The sequence below is a fragment of the Grammomys surdaster genome, unplaced genomic scaffold, assembly GCF_004785775.1.
Source record: "Grammomys surdaster isolate TR1022 unplaced genomic scaffold, NIH_TR_1.0 133, whole genome shotgun sequence".
NCBI classification, from domain to species: Eukaryota; Metazoa; Chordata; class Mammalia; order Rodentia; family Muridae; genus Grammomys; species Grammomys surdaster.
The window spans coordinates 14986582-15009195 of record NW_021604591.1 but is presented as its reverse complement, the minus strand read 5'-3'; the positions used below and the strand labels follow the sequence as shown (position 1 = coordinate 15009195).

Here is a 22614-nt window from a genome sequence, read left to right as displayed (position 1 = left end):
CTAGTGATGCACTTCTTCCATCAAGGCCACAATCTCCAAAGTCTACATTGCTATCAACTGTGGACCAAGTATTCAAATGCCTGAGACTTACGGGGAACATCTCATTCAAAACACCACCATAGGTTTTGAAAAAGGTAAATAACTATAGGGCTAAATTCAGTTCAGCAGAAGAACTGTCTTTTCTTCTGGGAGGACCTGGGTTTGATTTTCCAGCACCCACATGGCAGCTCACCACTGTCTGTGACTCCAGTTCCAGGTGATCTAGTACTCTCTTCTGGCCTCCTCCAGCATCAGACACATACACGATGGGTCAGCATACGTGCAAACACAACACCCATACACTTTTTTAAAGAGATAAACTAAGAAGAGATCATGAAGGTGAGGGAGGGTGTGAGGAGGAGAGGCCTGGGAAGGGATGGTTACGACCACAATTTGCTGCATTATAAAATTATTAAAAACTAAATATTTTAAAAGAAGAGTCTAATTCCCACTCCTGCCCTCTTCTCTCACGCCCACTCCTTCCACCTTGAGTCTCCCCCTCTCCACGGTCTCCCCAGCCCTTTGGCATTCCATCTATCTTCCCTCTTCTCTCTCACTCATTCTCCTGATCCATTTGTTTTCCTGTTTCTTCTTTGAATCCCCTCATCTCGTTTTCTCATTGCCTCTCCCTAGCAGAGCAAAGCAAGGCCCCTTCTGCTGCAACAAGCCTGAGGGTAGAATGAAGCTTGTCTCCTCACCGTGTTTTCCATGCACGTGGTAGACTAGCTAACTTCCTCCATCAGCTTCCTGTCAGATAATGGGATCCCAGACTGCAGCCAGAACCCAGCTACCAATCCCAGCCTCGGACAATAGCAGGTGCCAGGAGGGAGGTGGACTTTGGTACCACTTAGGAAGACAATGATTCTTCAGCATGGCTTGAGATTTGGGGGTATCTTCTTCTCCAGTTTATATCAGGGGTTAAGAAGGTTTTGTTTGTTTGTTTGGTTGGTTGGTTGGTTTTGGGTTTGGTTTTTTGAGACAGAGTTTCTTTGTGTAGCTCTGGCTGTCTTGGAACTTTCTCTTTGTAGACCAGGCTGGACTCAAACTCAGACATCCACCTGCCTCTGCCTCCCAAGTATTGGGATTAAGACCATGCACTGCCACTGCCCAGCTAATTTATTTCACTTTTAAAATGTCTTTATTATTTATTTATTTTATCTTTACTTTTTACTGATTCTTTGTGAGTTTAGCATCATGCACACCAGTCCCACTCATCTCCCCACCCCTTATATCTTTGTCCTTGGAACCTCCCTCCAAAATAAACACACACACACCATCACCGCCACTGCCACCGCCACCACCACCACCACCAACAACAACAACAACAACAACAAAGCACAGAAAACATCTCATCATGGAAGCTGTAGTGCATCACAGTGCCCCCCAAAGTAGATCCCCCTAACTACACATCTTCACTTGCAAAATGTTCATTGCAATGAGTCATTGGTCTGGTTTGAGATTTCTGGCTTCTGTGACACCATCAACCATCAACACTGTATCAATACTCATAGGGCCTCCTCCCAGTTATCCTGTTGTTGCCCTGTGTCATGGAGATCCTACAGCTTTGGATCAGCAGGAATGTTCCTTTCATGTACTCCAAGAATTGAGAAATGATAGAGATTTTGGGGTGAGCCAACTCTGGATCTGGGAGAGTGGGCCCTGCATCTTGCCTGAACAGTATAGCAGAGCTGGTCCTGGTGGTGGGGGCAAGGTGAGCTGAGCACAGGACAGTTGGCCCCACACCTGGATCTGGATCTGGACCTGGACCTGGTGGTAGCTGAGCTGGTCATCCCCTACCTCTCTCTTATCTGCAACACTAGGGCAAAGTCTCCTGCATTGTTCCAGCTAGGCCACTCAGTGCTGCCACCAGCAGGAGGTAGGGCCAGTTCTGCTCTCATGCTTCGGGTGATGGCTCACCTGCACCCACACCTTCAGAGCCAGCTCCCCCATGCTGTCTAGTCATGGTGTGGGGCTTGCCCCTTCTAGTGCAGCAGCTTGTGAGGGGCTGGGCCAGCTCTCCTGCTCTCACACCCTCTGGGCTGGCTCATACACACCTTTGCCTCGAGGGCCAGCTCCATTGTGTTGCCCAGGCAAGGTGCAGGGCCAGTCTCTAGAGTGCTACAGCCAGTGAGATGGCAGGATTAGCTCTCCCACTCTCATGCCTTCTTGGCCAGCTTTCCTAACTACCACAGGTGGAGAGAGAATATGGGAGGGCAGGAGAGCATCACCCTCACACCCATGCTACCTGACAGCAGACAATGGTGGGGCCAGCTCTCCCATGCTCTCGACCTCAGGGCCAGCTCACTTTACCCCATCACCAGGGTCAGCTCTGCTGTGCTGTCCAGGCCAGGGCTCGCTGCTAGCTCTCCCATGGTCATGACCCCTGTGGGCAGCTTTCCCAACTGCCAGAAGAGGTGAAAGGTGGGGAATAGGAGGCAAGGGGAAGGGGAGTCATCTCTGCACCCTTGCTACCCCACAACAGATGAATGGCGGACTCAGCTCTCCCATGCTCGTGCCCTTGGAGCTGGCTCACCCACACCCCTGCCACAGGGCTTGCTCCACTATGCTGCCTAGGCATAGAACAGGGCCCGTTCCCCCAAGTGCTGCCACCGATGAGCAGTATGCCAGCTCTCCTGAGTGCCACAGCCAGTAAGGGGCAGGGCCAGTTCTGCACAGCCCCTGAATATCCACATGGTCCCCTGAAGCTGCCCCTACCAGGGATGTCCCCGTGTTCTCTAGTGGTAACGTGAGCCATGGACATCAACACACCTACCCCTGATGTTGTACAGCCATGCACCCAGACATGGCCATCAGCAGCAGCTTGGGCTCAGACTTCATCATGACCCTAGGTGGTGGGGTTGGCCACTCATACACAAAAGTCTACTCCTCTCCACCCACAAGTCTCCACTTCCATCTCTCTACATAACGCTTGTGATGGTTTGTATATGCTTGGCCCAGGGAGTGGCTCTATTTAGAGATATGGCCTTGTTGGAGTAGGTGTGGCCTTGTTGGAGTAGGTGTGTCACTGTGGGTGTGGGCTTTAAGACCCTACTCCTAGCTGCCTGAAAATAAGTATTCTGTTAGCAGCCTTCAGATGAAGATGTAGAACTCTCAACCCTGCCTGCACCAGGTTGCCTGGATGCTACCATGTTCCTGCCTTGATGATAATGGACTGAACCCGTGAACCTGTGAGCCAGCCCCAGTTAGATGTTGTCCTTATAAGAGTTGCCCTGGTCATGGTGTCTGTTCACAGCATGCTCAAGCTGCTCCACTTCTCTTTCTTTTCCTCTGTCCCCCACGTACTTGTACATTGTAGTGGCTTCTGCTGCAGGCTGGACAGCCCCTCGGTGACAACCTCCAACTGTGCTGTGGCGCATGAGTGTCCACACCTGGCCTGGGCCATCCACAAGAAGACAGGTCTGTGAGCAGCATGGTGGTCTGCAGGTCTTTGTCTTTCTCCTCCCTCTATGTACTGCGTGCTGGTAGGCAGGGATATGGGTGTCTATGGCCTGTCCAGGTTTTGGGGCAGAAGCAGGCCTGTGGGTGTCTTTCCCTGCCTACACCACATGGCATGACAGGACGCAGGTCTCTGTCTTCCTAGTTCCACAATGTGCTGCCTGGATTTGATTTGATTCTTATGTGTCCTAGGCATAAAACAGCTTTGGCCACCAAACTAGGCATCAGGCTAGTATGAGCAAAGGGCAGCCATCTATTCTGCCCCGACTGATATAAGAACACCACCACCAACAAGGTATCTCTGCCCATTGACAAGGGGATCTAAAATTTTTTGTTTGTTTGTTTTTGTTTTAAAGACTTGGCCTTACTATGTAACCCTGACTATCCTGGAGCTCTGTTATGTAGACCAGGCTGACCTTGAACTCACAAGGATCTGCCTGCCCCCATCGTTAACTCTGCCCTGCTTCTATCTCCCAAGAGTGCTGGGATTAAAGGCACACTACAATGGTACACTACAATATTGTTGCTGTAAAATGTTCACACAAAGTAAGAGAACAGAGAAAAAGTAACACTGTCTCCTGTCCTCTCACTCTTGGTTGCTGTAAACCTTCTGAAATGGCTGAGGCTAGGGCTTGGTTGATAGAGGGCTTGCCAAGCTTTCAGGGAGCCCCAACTTTGATCCCAAGCACTATAGAAGTGATATGATGGTGCATACTTGATAATCCCATCACTTGGGAAGTAGAGGCAGTAGGATCAAGAGTTCAGGATATGATGAATTCAAGGCCAGCCTAGGCAACATGGGATGCTAAGAAAAATAAGAACAACAAAAACCAGAGGCAAGCATTTGTTATTTTGCACCGTGCGGAGCCAACCCAACCTAGCTAAGGTCCAATATGTTTCCAATAAGTGACCTGGATGACTGTAGTAAACAGGCTTTTCCAGCCAGAGGCCACACATCCTTTGGGGTACTCTCATACCTCTAAGCAGGCTAAGCGTGGGAGCTAAGGAAGGTTTAAAGGTGGTCAGGGAGGGGAATGAGCATCAAAGCAGGGGAGGAGCATTGAGATCCTGAAAGGAAAGAGAATTGAAGGCTGGTGAAATCTCAGCTGCAGGGCAACTCATGCCTAGGATCATGGTGTTTGAAAGTACGGGTGGGAGGGTCACATGGATTCAAAGCCAGGCTGGGTTACAGAGTGAACTACTGTCAAAAGAAAGAAAGAAAGAAAGAAAGAAAGAAAGAAAGAAAGAAAGAAAGAAAGAAAGAAAGAAAGGAAGGAAGGAAGGAAGAGAGAGAGAGACAGAGAGAGAGAGAGAGAGAGGAAAGAAAAGAAAGGAAGAGAGAAAGAAAGAAAGAAAAATAAAGAAAGAAAGAGAGAGAAAGAGAAAGAGAGAAAGAAAGAAAAAGAGAGAGAGAGAAAAAGAAAGGAAGAAAGGAAGGGAGAAAAAAAGAAAGAGAGAAAGACAGACTTTTATTTTATTGTTTGTTTATTTGTTTGTTTTTGAGACAAGATCTTGCTATTTAGCCCTGGATGGCCTGGATCTCACCATGTAGACCAGGCTAACCTCAGAATCATTCTGCCTTCTATCCCTTGTTTCCTGACTGCCTTTGCCTCCATGCACAGCTTGATCATCAGTAGCCCCCCACTTTTTAAAAATGTATATGAGTACACTGTACCTGTCTTCAGACACATCAGAAAAAAGCATTGGATTCCATTACAGATGGTTGTGAGCCACTATGTGGTTGCTGGGAATTGAACTCAGGACCTCTGGAAAAGGAATCCAGCCCCAATCATTACTACCTTTACTACTAACATATTTACAAATAAACTGATATAATTGCTGTGTTTTGCTTAAAAAATGGAGGTTGAGGATAAAGGAATAGACAAAAGATACCACCTGTAACTTAAAATTCACTGAAGCTGGATGCTACGTTCATAGAACTCTTCAAAAAATGTTTTTCTGTCTGTCTATCATCTAACATCTATCTATCTATCTATCTATCTATCTATCTATCTATCTATCTACCTACCTATTGAATAGGTGTAAACTCTCAAGTCATGGCAGTCAGAGGTTAGATTTCAGGAATCAGTTCTATCCTTCTACCATGTAGATTCCAGGGTTGAAGTGAGACTGTCAGGCTTGGCTGTAGTGCCTTTTCTTATTGAGCCTTCTCATTGGCCCCCTTCATGTAGTCTTATACGCTATAGTACACATATTCTTTTGCATTGAATACCCTTACAATTTTCTAAAATAACACACATACACACACACACACACACACACACACACACACACAGAGAGAGAGAGAGAGAGAGAGAGAGAGAGAGAGAGAGAGAGAGAGAGAAGCACTAACACCAGTCCACCATTATGAGGGTCCCACCTTTATGATCTCATCTAATGCTAATGGCCTCCTAAAGAATCCTACCTCTAAATTCCATTAACACATATTTGGAGATTGAGTTTCTACTCTGTGGGACTCTTATTCAAATCATTGCAAAGGGCAGAGCTGTTTCTTCATCCCAAGAGAAAGGCAAAGCCAGCATGGTAGCTGCTAGGGAGTGCCTGTAGTCTCAGCTACCCAAAAGGCTGAGGCAGGACGATCCCTTAAGCTGGGAGTGGAGTGGAGTTTGAGGTCAACATAGACAATGCAGTGAGCCCTGGACTCAAGAGGAGACTAGAGGAGGGGAGACAAAAGGAGGGGAAGGGAAGGAAAGAGAGAAGGAGAAATGTGGGTTGAGCTTGCCTATGTGTTTTCTGAAAAGACTTCCCAGAGCAGGGCTGCAGTAATGGCTCTTCCTTCATACAAAGGTGCCTGAGTTAGATCCCCAAGACCTACGGCGGAGGGAGTGGGGCTCACTCCCATCTTCTGACTTTTTATTAAGGGTATGTGCACAAGCACGCATACACACACACACACACACACACACACACACACACACACCAGTTTTTATTTTTAAATTGGAAAAAAAGCCTTCGTGCTACCAGGAGCCAGGGCCTGAGTGATCTCTTTTCTAAGCACCTCGTTACCTCCTGTATGGGATTTTCTTCTAGTTCTCTCTTTTGTTAAGGTGTGGCCCTTGGCAGAGGTCCAGCTTTGAAAAGGGCTCTCTAATCTTCCTCTTGGCTTTGAACTGGAGTCTTTATAGGATTCCAGGCTCAGGGTCCATCCTCTAGCACCTGGGGCCAAGGAAGCCTCAGCTCCAGAGACAACTCTCCAGTTTCTGCTGCTCCTACACGGCCTGCCCTCTCCTGATTTTTGTTAGTTTGTTTGTGTGTGTGTGTGTGTGTTTTGTTTTTGTTTTTCTTGTCTTTGTTTCTCCTTTTGCCAGCTCACCCAGGCTTTCTGAAAGGTGGAACACTCCAATGGGGGTGGGGGTGGGGAATAAGAATTTCCTTATTCCTGCAAAATTTGAATGAATACATAAATTGCTCAGTTTCCCTATTTTTCCCTAAGGTATCCCCTATCTGGAACTTGGGGCAGAAAAATCAGGACAGAGCTTGGAGAGTTCCTCTACCCATTTCCAGTCAGGAGCTGGGAGGAGGAGCCGTTTATAAATTGGGAAGAATATTCCAGATAAATGAGTCCTTAGTGGCAGAACTGAAACTCCAGGATGAGGGAACATGGAGAGACCTGTTCCAGCCAGCTGAGAGAGGAGGCTGGGTTGGAGCAAAGAGCATCCTGCTGAACTTGAATCCTTGATTTTCCCGTGTGGATGTTCCCTCTCCCTTGCAGTCAGGGCCGCCTCTATCTCAAGCTGGCCTAGAACTCTGTGTAGCTGACCATTGTGCTTGTGATTTCCCTGCTTCCAGCACCGGCGTGCTGGATTACAGGCATGCCCCACCATGCCCAGCCTTCTCCCTTCAGTGGCCCATGTCCTTCTGTACAATCTCAGATGAATGCTTTGCAAATTCAGTTAGAGTGAGCAAGCTGGTTGGCTAGTACACCCCACATTCTCCTAGCCCTGCCTTGTTTTTCTGGTGCTATTGGGGAAGGGGCTGTTTTCTTCTATTGATAAGTCCAGCTCCAAAGCAACAAGTAAGCTTGGGTGGCTTTCCCTGGGGTGGCAGCTGGCTGGGATGCCAGCCAAGTTGCCTTTTGGTCTTCTGAGGGGAAACCAGGGTACAAGTTGGGGCGAGGGGCTGAAGAGAGGTGGGGCTCAGAGGTCTTCAAATGTCTGCCAACAGATGTGCCCACCTCTACTACCAAATGTCTTTTCATTGAAAAATACAACTTGAGGGCTGAAGGTGTAGCTCTGTTGGGAGAGGGCTTGGCTAGCACTCATGATGCCCTGGGTTCCATCCTCAGTACCACATAAACTGGATAGGGTAGTACACATCTGTAATCTTAGTGCTTCAGAGGATGGAGGCAGGAGGGGCAGAAATTCAGGGTCATCCGCAGCTACAGAGTGAATCTGAGATCAGCCCGAGATACATGAGACCCTGTCTAAAAGCAAAACAACACAATCAAGTTGGATAGCTAGGCAGGGTAGTACAGCTGTACTAGCAGTTCTGAGGAAGGTGACATGGGAGGATCACAGAGACTGGGATTCTACGCCAGCCTGGGCAACAAAGTGAGACTCTGTCTCCAAATAAGTTAATACACACATGATTTGAATGATTCCATTCAACACTGTATTCTTGGCACTGGAGAGATGGTCCAGCTGTTAAGAGCATTTGCAGCTCTTTCAGAGGACTGAGTTCAGTTCCTAGCACCTACAGGGAGGCTCAGAACCATCTGTATCTCCAGTTCTAGGGGACTTGATGCCCTCTTCTGGCCTCTGCAAGTACTACATGCACAAGATACACAGACATGCATACAGGCAAAACATCTATACACATAAAATAATAAAATATAGATAACTATGGGGCTGGAGAGACATCTCAGTGGTTAAGAGCACTTACTGCTCTTTCAGAGGACCCAGATTTGCTTCCCAGCACCCACAAGGCAGCTCACAACACTAGTTCCAGGGGGTTCAATACCTCTTCGGATTTCCAAGGTTCCTGTTTTCACGAGGCACACATATATACACCCACATACATACGTACATACGTACGTACGTACATATACACATAAAATAAAATAAAACATATAAAATAAAATATTTTTTAAGAATCATATACATGGCGGTTAGCAAATTTTGGAGAAATTTATTCAAATAGTGTCTGGCCAGGATTTCTCCCTCTTTAGAGTTTTCTATTGATCCCAGAATAAAGTATTACCCATTAAGTGGCTTAAAAGCAGAGAAGTTTTAGCCTCATGTGGTGGCACATGCCTCTAAACCCAGTACGTGGGAGGTGGAGACAAGCAGAACTCCGTGAGTTTGAAGTCAGCCTGTTTATATAAGGTGTTTCAGGCCAGCCAGGGCTACATAGTGAGACCTTGTCTCTGCAACTCCCTACCCCCTCAAACAAAACCAAAACACTGAACATTTTTCCTCACAAGGTTCTGAAGATTAGAAATCTGAAATGAAGGGGTTAGCAGAGGGGACTGCCCAACCAAAGGACTTGTCCTGTGACTTAGCTTCTGATGTCACCAGAAATTTTTAGGTTCCTTGGTATCTAGCTGTACCACTCTGCCATTGTTCACACTAACATAAGCAGTATGTGAGTGTGTGTGTGTGTGTGTGTGTGTGTGTATCTGCCTGGCTTTCTTCTTAAAAACTACTTTTATTTTGTTGAGTAGTGGTGGTGCATACCTTTAATCCCACCAGAGGCAGGCAGATCTCTGAGTTCAAGTCCAGCCTGGTCTACAGAGTGAATTCCAGGACAGCTGTGGCTACACAGAGAAACCTTGCCCCACAAAAACAAAAACAAACACAGACAATTATCTTTATTTATGTGTGTGCATATGCACATACCATGTTTGTGTGTACCCACAGAGGCCAGAAGAAGGAGTTGGATCCCCTGTAGCTGGAGATAAAGACAATTATGAACTGTCTGACATCAGAGCTAGGACCTACCATAGGTCCTCTGGAAGAGCAGCAAGCATTCTTAACCACTGAACCATCTCCCCAACCCCATATGGTATTCTTCTTACAAAGTCCCCCATCAGGACTAAGGACCTATTGTAATGAAATATGACTTCATTTTAGCTTAGCCTATTATATCTGCAATAGTCCTTTCTCAAATTAAGTCACATTCTACAGTAATGGGAGTATGGATTTCAGGACAAAATCTGTTTCCCTCCCTCCCTCCCTCCCTCCCTCCCTCCCTCCCTCCCTCCCTCCCTTTCTCTCTTCCCAGGCACCAGAGCTAAATATATCTAATGTCTATTGGGTTGTTGCTGTAGTTTTGTTGTTTGGGACAACTCCCTGAGTAGCCTGGATCTCTCTGTAGTCCAGGCTATCCTCAAACTAGTGACTTCCCTTTCTTACCCTCTAGAGGGCACAGATTATAGGACTGTCGCCACCATGTGCAACTTTCCACCTGCAGTTTCAACCCTGACTGTACTCCAGACTAAGGACATAATAGGATAATAGGTCAACTCTTTAAAGAAGGAGAGAGAGAGAGAGAGAGAGGGAGAGAGAGAGAGAGAGAGAATTCCTTTGAAAATACTTTTAAATTATTTCACTTTATTATTTTTGATGTCCATGCATGTTTTGTCTGCATGTGATTGTGTACTACGTACATACATTCCCCATAGAGGCCAAGGGGATTAGACCCCTTGGAACTGGAGTTTCAGACAGTTGTGAACCACATTGTAGATGCTGAGAATTGAATTTCGGTCCTCTGGAAGAGCAGCCAGTGCTCTTACCCACTGATTTATCTCTCTGTTCCACCCTACTTTTCTTCCTTCATTCCTTCGTTACTTCCATTTTTTTGAAACAGGGTCTTACTATGAAGCCCTGACTAGCCAGAATCCACCAGATTAGCCTCAAACTCACAGAGATCCACTTGCTTCTGCCTCAGAGTGCTAGGATTAAAGGTATTACACCATGATCAGCCTTTGAGAGAGAGAGCATTCTTGATACTTTAAAATAAGTCATTTTAAAAATTACAGTTATGCCAGGCAGTGGTGGTACATGCCTTTAATCCCAGCACTCAGGAGGCAGAGGCTAGCAGATTTCTGTGAGTTCCAGGACAGTCAGGGCTGTACAGAGAAACCCTATCTTGTGTATGTGTGTTGAGGGGTGGGGAAGATTAGTTACAAGGAAAACTGGAAGAAAAAAAATGGAGCCTTTTTGTAATTTGGAGTATGACAGCAACATTATTTTGCAGTTACCTCAGATAGTCATTCTGTTTTCCCCGTGCTTTGTCTGCTCTGTATTCAGAATGCACATGTGATGAAGTTTATGTGTTTTTGTGTCTTTCCAGAGCATTCATTGTTATCTGTGGTGGTTTGAATATGCTTGGCTCAAGGAGTAGCACTGTTAAGAGGTGTGACCTTTTTGGAGGAAGTGTGTCACCGTGGGCGTGGGGTTTCTGTTGTTGTTTCATGCATATCTGTATATGTACATACCTGAATATAACCTGCTTAGTCTGTGTGTTACTTGTATTTATGTTTTCAGGGCTGACATTTAGTATAGCATAAACAATTGGTGTGCTCTTCCTTGGGGAAGACTATTTCTCCTGGCCTCAGCATTCCTTAGCTGTCTACAGATCTTCAATAGTTGATCCTCCAGTCTCTGCCTCCTGAGTTCTTACTGCATGTACCCATGCATGTGGTTTAGGCAGTGCTGGGGATGGAACTCGGGGCTTTGTGCACTGTAAACGCTCTACTCAAGGATCTGCTTCACCAGACTTCTTGGGTATAGTTTACAGTCTGTTTTAACTAGCTCTAGTGTTGTGATGATTCTTTTGTGTTGTCAGTGTGGACACTCACACCACTGAAGATGATGATATTCTTCAACAAATATGGTCCAGCCTGGTGGTCTATGTTTCTCTTCACTGTTGGAAACGTTCCAGCATCTTTCAAAAACCTGCTCCTTCATCCCGACCCAATAGCTTCGTGAAATCTCCTTTAACTTTCCCAGAAGACTTACTTCCCTTGAGCTTTAGTAAAACTTAGTATCGGGGTTAGAACTATAACCATAGAGCACTTATATTTTCATTCTCTGCCTATAAAATTCATTTCCCAGAGAAAGGGGTGGGGGGAGTGGAGCAGGTTTCTTTAGCTAGGCTGTGAGTCAAGTTGGAGAAGTGTATTTGGAGGAGGGGAGAGGTGACGCTTCCTTGTGCATCTATGCATTTCCTCTTATGCAGTTTTACCCCATAGAAGATTGAGGAAGTGAGGGAAGAGAGAAGGGAGGTGGAAGGAGGGCGTGCCCTAAGAACTCAAAGAATTGGGAGGAGAGCGCCTGCTAACACTAGCTAGAACCATGAATCCTTATTTGGGACCATGGCTTTTCTGCCCCACTGCGATGCTTTCCGCAGATGCTAAGCCCTTAACTCCTGTGGGAACTTGATCAATTTGGAAACGAACTAAAACGTTCTGTGTCTTCCAGGCTTCCCTTGTCCACTGCCCGCTGCTCTGATGGCTATGCCTAGATATTTCTCTGCCGTCTCCTCGGGGAAGAGTCCTGCCACCTAGAGGCTGGATGGGGAATTCCTTTTCCTAAGGATGGTCCAAGCTTGTGTCCCTCGTCCTTTCGCGCTGGCTGGGGTCCCCGCTTTTGGAGCAGATTTTACGTTGGCGACTGCCTTGAGCTAGGGACTCAGGCTTACGTGAGCAGAGGCTGAGGTCTTTCCCTCCGCCACCTCTTAAAGGTCTAACCTATCTCACCGAAGCGACGAGGATGCTATGGGCTGGAAGGCACAGCGACGCGGCCAGCTCCAGCTCCCGCGGAAAGCAGGCAGGAAGCCCGAGTTGGAAACTGCGCTAAACAAGGCGGCTTTCTTTAGCAGAACGCCTTCGGACAAACGGCCAAGTGAGCAGGCGGGGAGGCGGCTGTCAGGCCCCGGAATGCACACACCTGTACCTGACAAGGCTCCTTTGAATCCCTTCTGCTCCCCGGGGGTTGGCCTCAGGCACCGGGAGGGGAGTCTGGCAGCTCGTGCCCTGGGGAGGAGCGCCCCGCCCAGACCTCCAGGAGGAGCGGCCACCGGGGGAGATTCGGCGCCAGCACGATGCCGAAGTTCCCCTAAAGCTTCCTCCTGGCTCCGCGGCTCCGCGGCTCCCCGGCTCCCCGACGCCCACCCTCAGCCCAGCACCTGTAGCTCCTGCCTCTGCCCCGCCCTCAGGTCCACCGCAAACAAAGCTTTCTAGAAACTCAGTTTCTGAAAGGATTTCAGACCAGGGTGGACCACAGCATGATTGTAGCAAAACCTCTTTTGCCCTCTCTACATGAGCCTTGTTCACATCTCATTTTCTTGCTTCCTAGTTCTTCATATGTTGGATGAAGAACCTGAGGTTCACAGACATGAATGATACTTGCCTTTTCCTAGCTGCTGGGTTGTAAAGCAGTGTGTGTATATCATTTTGTTTTCTGAGACAGGATTTCAAGGAGACCAGGCTAGCCTCAAACTCCCTATGTAGCTGAGGAATGGCTCTGAACACCACCTCCTTTAAATCTTGACTTGTACGTGTGCACATGTGGGTACGTGTTCCTGCATGTGTGCAGGCAAGAGATAGATATCAGGCGTCTTCCTCTGTTATTCTCTGTGTTTTGAGACAGGATCTCTTATTGAACATGAAGCTTGATGATTTGGCTAGACTGATTCCCCTTTGAACTCCAGGGATCTGCCTGTTTGGGCCTAGATACAAATCACGACACCTAGTTTTTTACGTGGATGCTGGGGTAATTCGTGTCTTCATAAAAACATGGCTCATTTTACCACTGAGTCGTTTTTCTAGCCCCCTCTGCTCCTGTCACTGATGCTGGCCTAGTTTAAGTGGTTCTGGCTCTAACCCAGTCTCATTCACTCCCCCCACCCCACCCTTAGGGTCTCACTACTGTGCCCTGGCCAGCTTGGAACTTGATGTATATTCTAGTCTGACCTTGAACTCACAGAAATCCACCTGTCTCTGTCTCACAGGTGCTAGGATTAAAGGCACGAACAACCACACCTCAGGCAATGCCACCACACCTCAGGCAATTTCAAATCTTTTAAAATATATTTTTACAAATATCAAAAGAAAAAAAAAAGGAAGGAAAGAGAAAGAGGAGAGGTGGGGATAGAAGAAAAGGTACAGGGATGATGATAACACCCAGTCTTAAGTCAGTGTTCCTCCCAGCTGCCCCTGATAAATGCATGGGTCATATGTGTAGTTACATTCCTGGTCATGAAGGTAGTTCCCTGTTAATGGGTAGACATTCTTAGCAACTGGAAGAGCACTAAAACTGATTACTGCCTGACCCATTGGATAAAGACCAAGGAGGATCCAATGGAAGGCCATGAAATTCCCCTCTCTATCAGCACACCACATCCCTGGAGAACGAGCTATGAGAATCACCTCTAAAGACTTCAGTAGCCATGCACACCTCAAATCCTAGAAGCAGAGGCAGGCAGATCACTAAGAGTCTGAAGACAAACTGCAGGGTTGGTGAAACCCCACTTCATTTGCATTTGCTTATGAAAAAGCAGATATAGTGGGTATTGGCTATAAATTTCCATACAGTTTATCAAATGGCGAGTCTAATTATATTGTGGTTCTAGAAATAGCAATTATATATATATATATAAAAACGGAAGTTGATGCAGTGGTCCTCCTATAACAATAGGTTCTCCATTTGTGGATTCAACTAGCCACAGATCAAAAATGTAGTTGGTGACCATTGAGATGGCTCAGGGAGAAGAAAGGCACCTACCACCAAGCCTAAGGACGTGAGTTCAATTCCCAAGACTCATATGGTGGAAGGAGAGAATCTGATGTTGTGACTTCTACATACTACCATGTGCGCTCCTATAAATGTGAGTAAAAAAATTATATAGGTAGGTCTAGAGTGTCTGCATTGTTCTGAATATCCACAGTCCTTTTCTTCTTGTTATTATCCCATAAACAATACAGTCTCAAAACTATGTAAGCAGCACTTACTAGAAGTAAAATGGAGATGTTTTAAAGCACAGAGGAGGTGGTATGTAAGTGATAAGCAACCAGTGCACCATTCCACACAAGAGACTTGAGTATCAATGATTTTGATATCCATTTGGAGTCCTGGAGCCAATACCTCATGAGTATAGAGGTGTGACTGTGTAGTTTCCAACATCTATTATGTAACTACTGACTCACTTAAAAAAAATAAAATCCCTCCATACTAATTTTTAAGGACCAGAAGCACCAGTTTGCTTGCATCTGACAAAGTCAACAGCACACCTTCCCAATCCTGCTTCAGTGATCCATGACGCGTCTTAATATCTGACATAAGATAGACTGAGGAGATCTGAGTCCTCTGATATCCTGGCACTAGTTTAAAATATTGATAATATGCTGATCTGTTGAACTGGAAGCATCAAGTCATTAACGTGAATTAATAATATACACAAATAGGAGATCAGGACACAAAGCTCATGAAAGTCCGGGGCTGGCACTCCAGGAAAGGCTCTGTAGCCCGTGGCTTAAGCACATGCAGTAGCTCTTCTAAGTTCCACTCCACGAAAGAGGCAGATGCTTTGTGGGCCTTTTCTGAGTTCTATAGATAAAGTCTGCTACATTTGAATGTGCTATTTGAACTTGCTAGCCAAGTAGTAGATAGGGCTGCAAGTTTTGTATTGAATTTTGTTTGGTTTATTTTATTTTTTGAGACAATATCTCAACTTGTAGTCTAGGCTAGCCTCGAATTCTCAGTCTTCCCGCTTCTATGCTCCAAGTACTGGGATGACAGGCGTGCTCCACCATACACAGTTGGGGCTAAAAACGTTGAAGGGTAATAAAAGAAAAGGATTATATGGAAAAGCAAGTCTTCTATGCAAGCTGCATTTTTCAAAGGTGCACTTGTCTTTTATGTTATATATGTGTTTTGCCTGCATGTATGTGTACCACATTCATGTAGTGCCCTCGGAGGCCAGAAGAGGGCGTCGGTTGTTTGGAACTGGAGTTGTAGACAGCAGATAGCTTGTCTCACTAGGATGAGGCATATAGGTCTTAGGTGCGTGCTGAGAATGGAACCTAGGTCCCCTGGAAAAGCAGCCAATGCTTTTAATGGTTCAGCTCCCTCTCTAGCCCCTGCAAACTGCTTCTGAGTCTATTTCCAACATCTGGCCCCTTCAGCTTAGTTCCATTGACCTCAAACTCTAGATCTTTGTCACCTTTCTTACTGATTCCAAGGCTATTGTCACAAGAAGCAAACAGAACCTAGAAGTTGCATGCTTGCATTCTGTACTGAGTGGTTTCTCCTCCTTTGTGTTATGTGCATCTTACTCTCTCCTTGTCATCTCTGTCTTCCTTTCTTCCCCCTGTGCTGGGATCAAGCCCAGCCTTTCATACGCCAGGCAAGTGCTCTGCTGCTGAGCTACAGCTAATCCCTCTTCCATGATTTGTACTTTTAAAACATTTTCTGTAGGATCCGGGAAGGTAACTACGGAGATAAAAGTCCTAGCCTAATAGTCTGAGTCCAGTCCCTGGAATTAGTAGGAAAAGGTAGATACCTATGATCCCAGCACTCCTAGGGTGAGATGGGAGGCCGAGAATAAAGAATCACTGGGAGTCTGTGGGAGAGCAATCCTAGAGCACACTGAGGCAGCAGAAACAAGGGAGGCCCTGCCTCAGCAAGGTGGAAGGACAGAATTGGCTCCTGAAAATAACATCTAATTATGTATATAATTAAATTATTATTATTCATCACTCAGGGTAGAGGTTCCTCCATCTCAGCTCAGGCTACACAGTGAGAATTTGTATAAAAGAAAAACAAAACAAAACAAACCAAACAAACAAACACCATCCACCCAACCAATCAACCAACCAACCAGAAAGAAAACAAAAGCCCACTTCTGCTGCAGTGGATAATTAAACTCTCTGTGTTGAATGCAGACTGTCCTTGGCGCTGGTTGTGGCAACTTGAAACCTCCCCTATGTTCCCGGAGCAGGTCGGTTATGGAGGGAGTCTATGGGTTTCTTTTTGCTGTCAGGGCTTATCCTCTTTGGTAATTGCGGTTGTTCGGGTGAACTTAATAATGAGATAATAACTAGATACACCCATTTTCTTTGTATTGGCAATCCAAGCCAGGAGATCTATGCCAGTGGCTCTGTCAATCAATCAGAAATCATTCTGGGAGTTAAATGAAAATAAGAGAAAAATAGCTAAGCTCTGTCTCAAAATTATAGGATCAGAATTTTTTCAGGCTGGAAAGGTATTTGTGTGAAACTAAGTTTTTAAATTTCTTTGGGTGATTCCAATGTGCATCTTGGGTAAGACTGTATGCTTTAGGCCAGCAGGGTGGCTCAGTGGGTAAAAGTGCTTGCTGTTAAGCCTGCTGACTTGAGCTTAGTCTCCAAACTCACAGTGGGAAGAGAAAACCTGTTTCCCAAAGTAGTCCTCTGATCTCTACGTGTGCACATATGGATACACACACTCCAATAATTAATAATAATAGTAATAATAATAAACTTTAAAATAATAGATTATTTCAATTACCAAAACTTTCCTGGTGATTTAAATGCACTTGTCCTCCAAGGAATGAGAATCATAGATGTCTCAACTCCCTCCGTAGCTTCTCGTTAGAAAGCTGCGGGATGGCAACACCATCATCTCCAGTTTCCTAGCAGCAGGGCTGGGCAACAGAAAGTTGTGCACAGGCTCCATTCTCCCCTCACCTCCCTCCTCTTCTCCCCTCCTCCTCCAGTTCCCTCCCTTCCTTTTTTCATCACCTCCCTCCTCTTCTCCCCTCCCCTCTCCTCCTCTCTCCTCCTTCAGCCCCTCCCCTCTCTCCTCCTCTCTCCTCATGGCTTCCCTCCTTCCTCCTTTCCCTCCTCCCTCCCTTCTGTCTTTCACTCTCCTCCCTTCCTCCCCTCTTCCCATGTCCTTTCCCCACTCTCTTTCTTTAGAGGCAGGGTCTCAAGCTTGAGGAGAACCCTGAATTCTCATAGGTCAGTGTCCTCACATTGGGTTTGTGTGACACTGGGGTTTAAGCCCAGGGTCCATGGCCTACCAGGTAAGCATTCTACCCACTGAACATAGCCCAGCCTATGACATATGAGCTTGGACTTCTGCTCCTCCTTTTTTTTACTTCCCTACTGCCTGGTTTATAGGCATTTGCTGTCATGACTAGTTTTATGTAGTGCTAGTGACTGAACTCAAGGCCTTGCTCATGCTAAGGAAGTACTCTACCAACTGAGCCACATCCCCAACACTCTGTATAGCTTTTAAAGAAGGAAGAGGAACAGGCATCCCGTCACCCACCCCCAACCTCTGCTCCTAACATACACACACATACACACACACACACACACACACACACGCACACTCACACACACACACACACATACATAAGACCTGCCACCTCAATTCCTAGGGTGGAGTCCCCCACAGAGGAAATATACTTGGCAGGCTTACAAAAAGGATGGTAACATAACATCTGGTAAAGGATAAAAATAGAAAGTATTATTGGACTTTTTGAGGCTGTTCACTTGAAAGAAGAGCATAAATCATTCTTTTGCCCTGAGCCTTTATCTGTTCTTATGTCTTTGACTGTGGGTGTGAAGCAGGTGGGACGAAGAAGGGGTTGGCAAAGACATTTCTCTTCCTTGGAAATCCCCTCCTGGTCCTGTATCCATGGGGGGTGTTGGGGATTATACTCACAGTATCTACAAGAGGAAATATCTTCAGATGATAGGAGGGCAATATATGAATGCAGAAGAAGCAGGCTGGAGTAATGAGCGGAGAGTCAGAGGGATACAGGCTCAGGCAGTGAAAGAAAGTCCCACAGGGAAGAAGAAATTACAAAATCAGAAAAGGTAAAATAAAAAAGAGCAAGACCTAACTGTTACATGTACCCTAGGAAGGTCTTCTATGAGCTATTGGAATTGTCTTTTTGTCTTACTTTATATCGATTGAATGTAGGGTCTCTCAGATGCTCCGCTGTATCACTAGCCCTCTTTTTAGGCTTTATTCTGATACAGTGTCTCACTCAGTTGCCTATGTTGGCCTTGAGCTTACTCAGTAACCCAGGCAGGCCTTGAACTCTCAGTCCCCCTTCCTCAGCCTCCTTAATATCTGTGATGCAAACTTTAGCCACCAGACCTGGCCTGCAGTCACTCTGATCCCTTGGTTTTCTGCATGTGTGGATACTGCGTTCTGATCTCCTAGGCACAGCCACTCTTGGTGTCGAAATGATTCCACAAAGCTGTTTTTTGATAGCTACACAGGCACTATGACATCCACATGTGCCTCCTCCTATCCTCTGCACACAACAATAAATAAAATAACAGAAAGACCGTAAGGAGATTGACCAGAAAAAGAGCCCAGGAGTCTCATCTGGGCCTTCAGGGCTGTAGCCAGCAAAGGCCTCCCTCTATCTTACCTTTGCTCACAGGCCCGGAACCTGGCATTTCTAGTTAGCTTAATTTCCAGTCCCTCCCCATGAGAGCTGCCCTGGCCATGGAGATTTTCTCTTAAATGTGCTGCTACTCTTAGTCAGCACAAAGGCCTATTCTGTTCAACTGACACCCTCTCTTCTCCCTACAGTCAACATTTCTTTAGCCTTAATCCTTTAAAACCCCCTTAAACAACCCAAAAGCAATAAAGAGATAGTTCTTGGTTACATTGCTCCTCTTCGCTTTGTTCTTCCTAAACCGGTTCTCAGATTGCAGGCCAGAAGGTCTTTGCGGGACTGTTGACTCATCTCCTTCAACCTTCTGAGATCACCGACACCATCCGCTGGGGTAGCTGGCTGCTCTGGGCTAGGTATTGGGTATCAGAGCTGTCTAGCTGAGAACTGAACTTCCTGGAGAGGAGGGGAAGGGAACGGAGGAAGGAGGGCCTATTGGGCCTGGGGCTTTGCAACATCAGTGACCCCCAGCATCTCCAAAGCAGGATCCTTGGATGCTCCAGGAAGGCTTATCCCTAAGTGGCCTGATCCCTTCCGTTCTCCCTCTACAGCAGGCTCATCCGCAAACACTTACAACTGTGATAGAGTCTCCCATCCCACTCCCTGCGGGTTTGCATTACAGCCTCATAAGGAAACAGCTTACTCATTAAATTGATCGCTTTAATTCTGTGTCTTAACACAAAGGTGTTTGACCGATATTAACCAGAACAGATACATTTTGATGCAAATAAACAAAAGTTTTAGACCATAGCCAAGGGGATGGGTCTTGGTTGAAGGCTTTGATAGAAAAATACAGATGTAGCTTATAAGAGTCCAGGATCGGGCGCTGGTAGGGTAGACGATTTGGTTAAAACCCACGGCCTCTCTGAGTCTTGGAGTCTCCGCTGTAAAATGAAGAGACTATCGGTAGGCCAGGTGCCATTGGTAGGTACAGATAACGAGCAAATAAATGAGGCTGACGGATGTATTGACTGTGAGGCCGGATAGTGAGGGAGCGCATGATATACACATATGCAAGCGTTCATACATATGTGGAAAGTACGAATACTTCGTACAAATGACAGGATAGACATGAGAGCAAGGGCGGTGGCACCTTTGGCAGGCTGTGCCAAGGTGTACTCCTGAGAAATTACATCATGCCACAGATCTGGTATAAGAGGTTTATTGCGGGAAGAGAGAGGAGTGGACGGGGGTGGGGGGGATAGAGAAAGACATGCAGACAGGGGAGACTTGGAGAGAGAGAGAGAGAGAGAGAGAGAGAGAGAGAGAGAGAGAGAGAGAGAGAGACGAGGGAAGACAGAAAGAGACAGAAGGGTAGAGAGAGAAATCTGGAGTTGCTGGGGGCCCTTTCATCCGCAGCACACACCTGACATACCTGGAGTGGCAGGTAATGACATAAGCAGCTGCTAGGTCCCTGGGAGCAGGCAGTCTGTCTGCTAACAGTATCCTTGCATGAATGCTGTCTGTCTGTACAGCTACCTAATCGTAAGTGCAGAGATCAAACCCTGGGTCCACATTCTGTCTATCTGCTTTCTGTGGTGCAATGTGGCCTGCTGCTGCTGCTGCCGCCGCCACCGCCAAGCCCTCCCTTAAACTGTAAACCAAAACAAACCCTTCCTTTTAAAACTTACATTTCTATTTACTTGTTTTGTGTGTGCCCATGTGCCATGCTGGCATAGAAGTGAGAAGACAATTCCAGGGAATTAGTTTTCCCTGCAGTGTGTGGGAACCCAGGATGAACTTAGTCATTACTTGCTGAGCCGTCTTGTTGGTCCCCTCCCTCCTTCCCTTTCTTCCTTCCTTCCATTTATTTACTTATTTTTATTTTTTATTAGATATTTTATTTATTTACATTTCAGATGTTATCCCCTTTTCTGATTTCCCCTCTGGAACCCCCATCCCATCCCCCCCTTAAGTATTTGTACTTTACACATATGTTGAATGCTTGCATGTGTGTATATGCATCACAAACATGTCCACTGCCTTCAGAAGCCAGAAGGAGCTGTCAGATTCTCTGGAAGTGCATTTCCAGACAATTGGGAGTTTTCACGTGAATAACGAGAACCGAATCTAGGTTCTCTGTAAGAGAAGCAAGTGCTGCTAACCACTGAACCATCCCTCCAGTCCATTAAAGTGTCCTCTGCTGGTAAGGGCAGCATCAGGTAGGATTGAGATAGTGAAACGGAACAAGAAAGCAGCCAGGAAGGGTAGACTCTTAGATATTCTCACTTTAATGAGCCTTTAGTAAACATTTATATATACACACATATATAATTTTAACTTCTTCTTCTTTCTTTTCTTTACTGGGAATCAGACCCAGGCCTTGGCTATGTTACACAAGGTTTTTCTTTTTCTTTTTTTTTTTAACCACTAAGCCAGACCCTCCCTACTACATATATATTTATTATTATATTATAATATGCTATATTATTAAATGTTCATTATTATCTTATATTCTTGTTAATTTAAGCTTTTAACCATATTTTTAACAATCTCTACTTTTAATGATATTTTACATCTTAAATAATTTTGTGAATGTTAACATATGTAAATGTCTTAGCTTTCATTGGGCTAGGATTTGTCTGATACCTTTTCCTTTTTATTTTAAGTCTGTGGGTGTTTTGTTTCCTTTTTCTTTTTCTTTCTGAGGCAGGGTCTCACTATGTAGCCTTGGCTGTCCTGGAACTCACTGTGTAGACCGGGTTGACCTTGAACTCACAGAGATCTGTCTGCTTCTGCCTCCCAAGTGTTGGGACTAAACGTGTGCTCCACCACATCGACCCTCGTTGCTATTTCAAGCTTGATATTTGAACCACAGTGTGCTACTTTTTGTTGCTATGACAAACCCTGATCTACACCCCCAGCTTATTGGCTTATTAATTTCTTTCTCTTCATCTTCCTCTTCTCAGTCTTTTTTTTGTTTGTTTGTTTTGTTTTGCTTTTTGGTTTTTGTTTTTCAAGACAGGGTTTCTGTGTAGCCCTGGCTGTCCTGGAACTCACTCTGTAGACCAGGCTGGCCTTGAACTCAGAAATCTGCCTGCCTCTGCCTCCTAAGTGCTGGGATCAAAGGCTAGTGCCACCACTGCCGGGTTTCTCAGTCTTATCTAGTCAAATAAATTCTTTAATCTGTTTTTCTTCTTTCTCAAAGGTAAGGGAGATGAGAGAAATCTCCATGACACCGTCTATTTTATTACCCATGTGAACCCTTCTGGCCTTTCCCACCCACAGTCCCTGATCACTCACAGCTCTGAGGAAGAAAGCCAGTTAAGCTCTGTGTTTGCCATCATCAGAGCTAGTGAAAGCTAAAGTTTATATTTAATAGCTCCACACTTATGTTTATTTGTGTGTGTGTATGTGTCACACATGTGGGGGTGCCCACGGAGGGTGCCCGGAAGAGAGCATCAGCTCCCTGAGAGCCGGGGTTATTGGAATCTCGCACTGCCCAGAGTGCGTGCTGAGAATTGATCTAATTCCCTGTGAGAGCAGCCAGCTCTCAGTACCATTGAGTCATCTCTCCAGCCCAGTAACTATAAACTTTTCTTTCTTTCTTTTTAACCAAGTAGCCACAGATTTTATAAGCTAATCTTCCTGCTAAGCAATGCAGCTCTGTAGCGAAAATTTAAACTGGAAAGAAAGAAATACGCCAAACCAAACCAAACCAAACCAAACCAAACCAAACCAAACCAAACCAAACCA

General features: G+C 45.9%; 1 non-coding gene across 1 annotated transcript; it reads right to left on the bottom strand.

Annotated features, from left to right (window-relative positions):
* Positions 1-3674: 3674 nt before the first annotated feature.
* LOC114617013 lies at positions 3675-3815 on the bottom strand. Its single transcript, XR_003710729.1, has one exon. It is a non-coding gene; the product is annotated as a small nucleolar RNA SNORA48 (small nucleolar RNA).
* Between the last annotated feature and the right edge of the window lie 18799 nt (positions 3816-22614).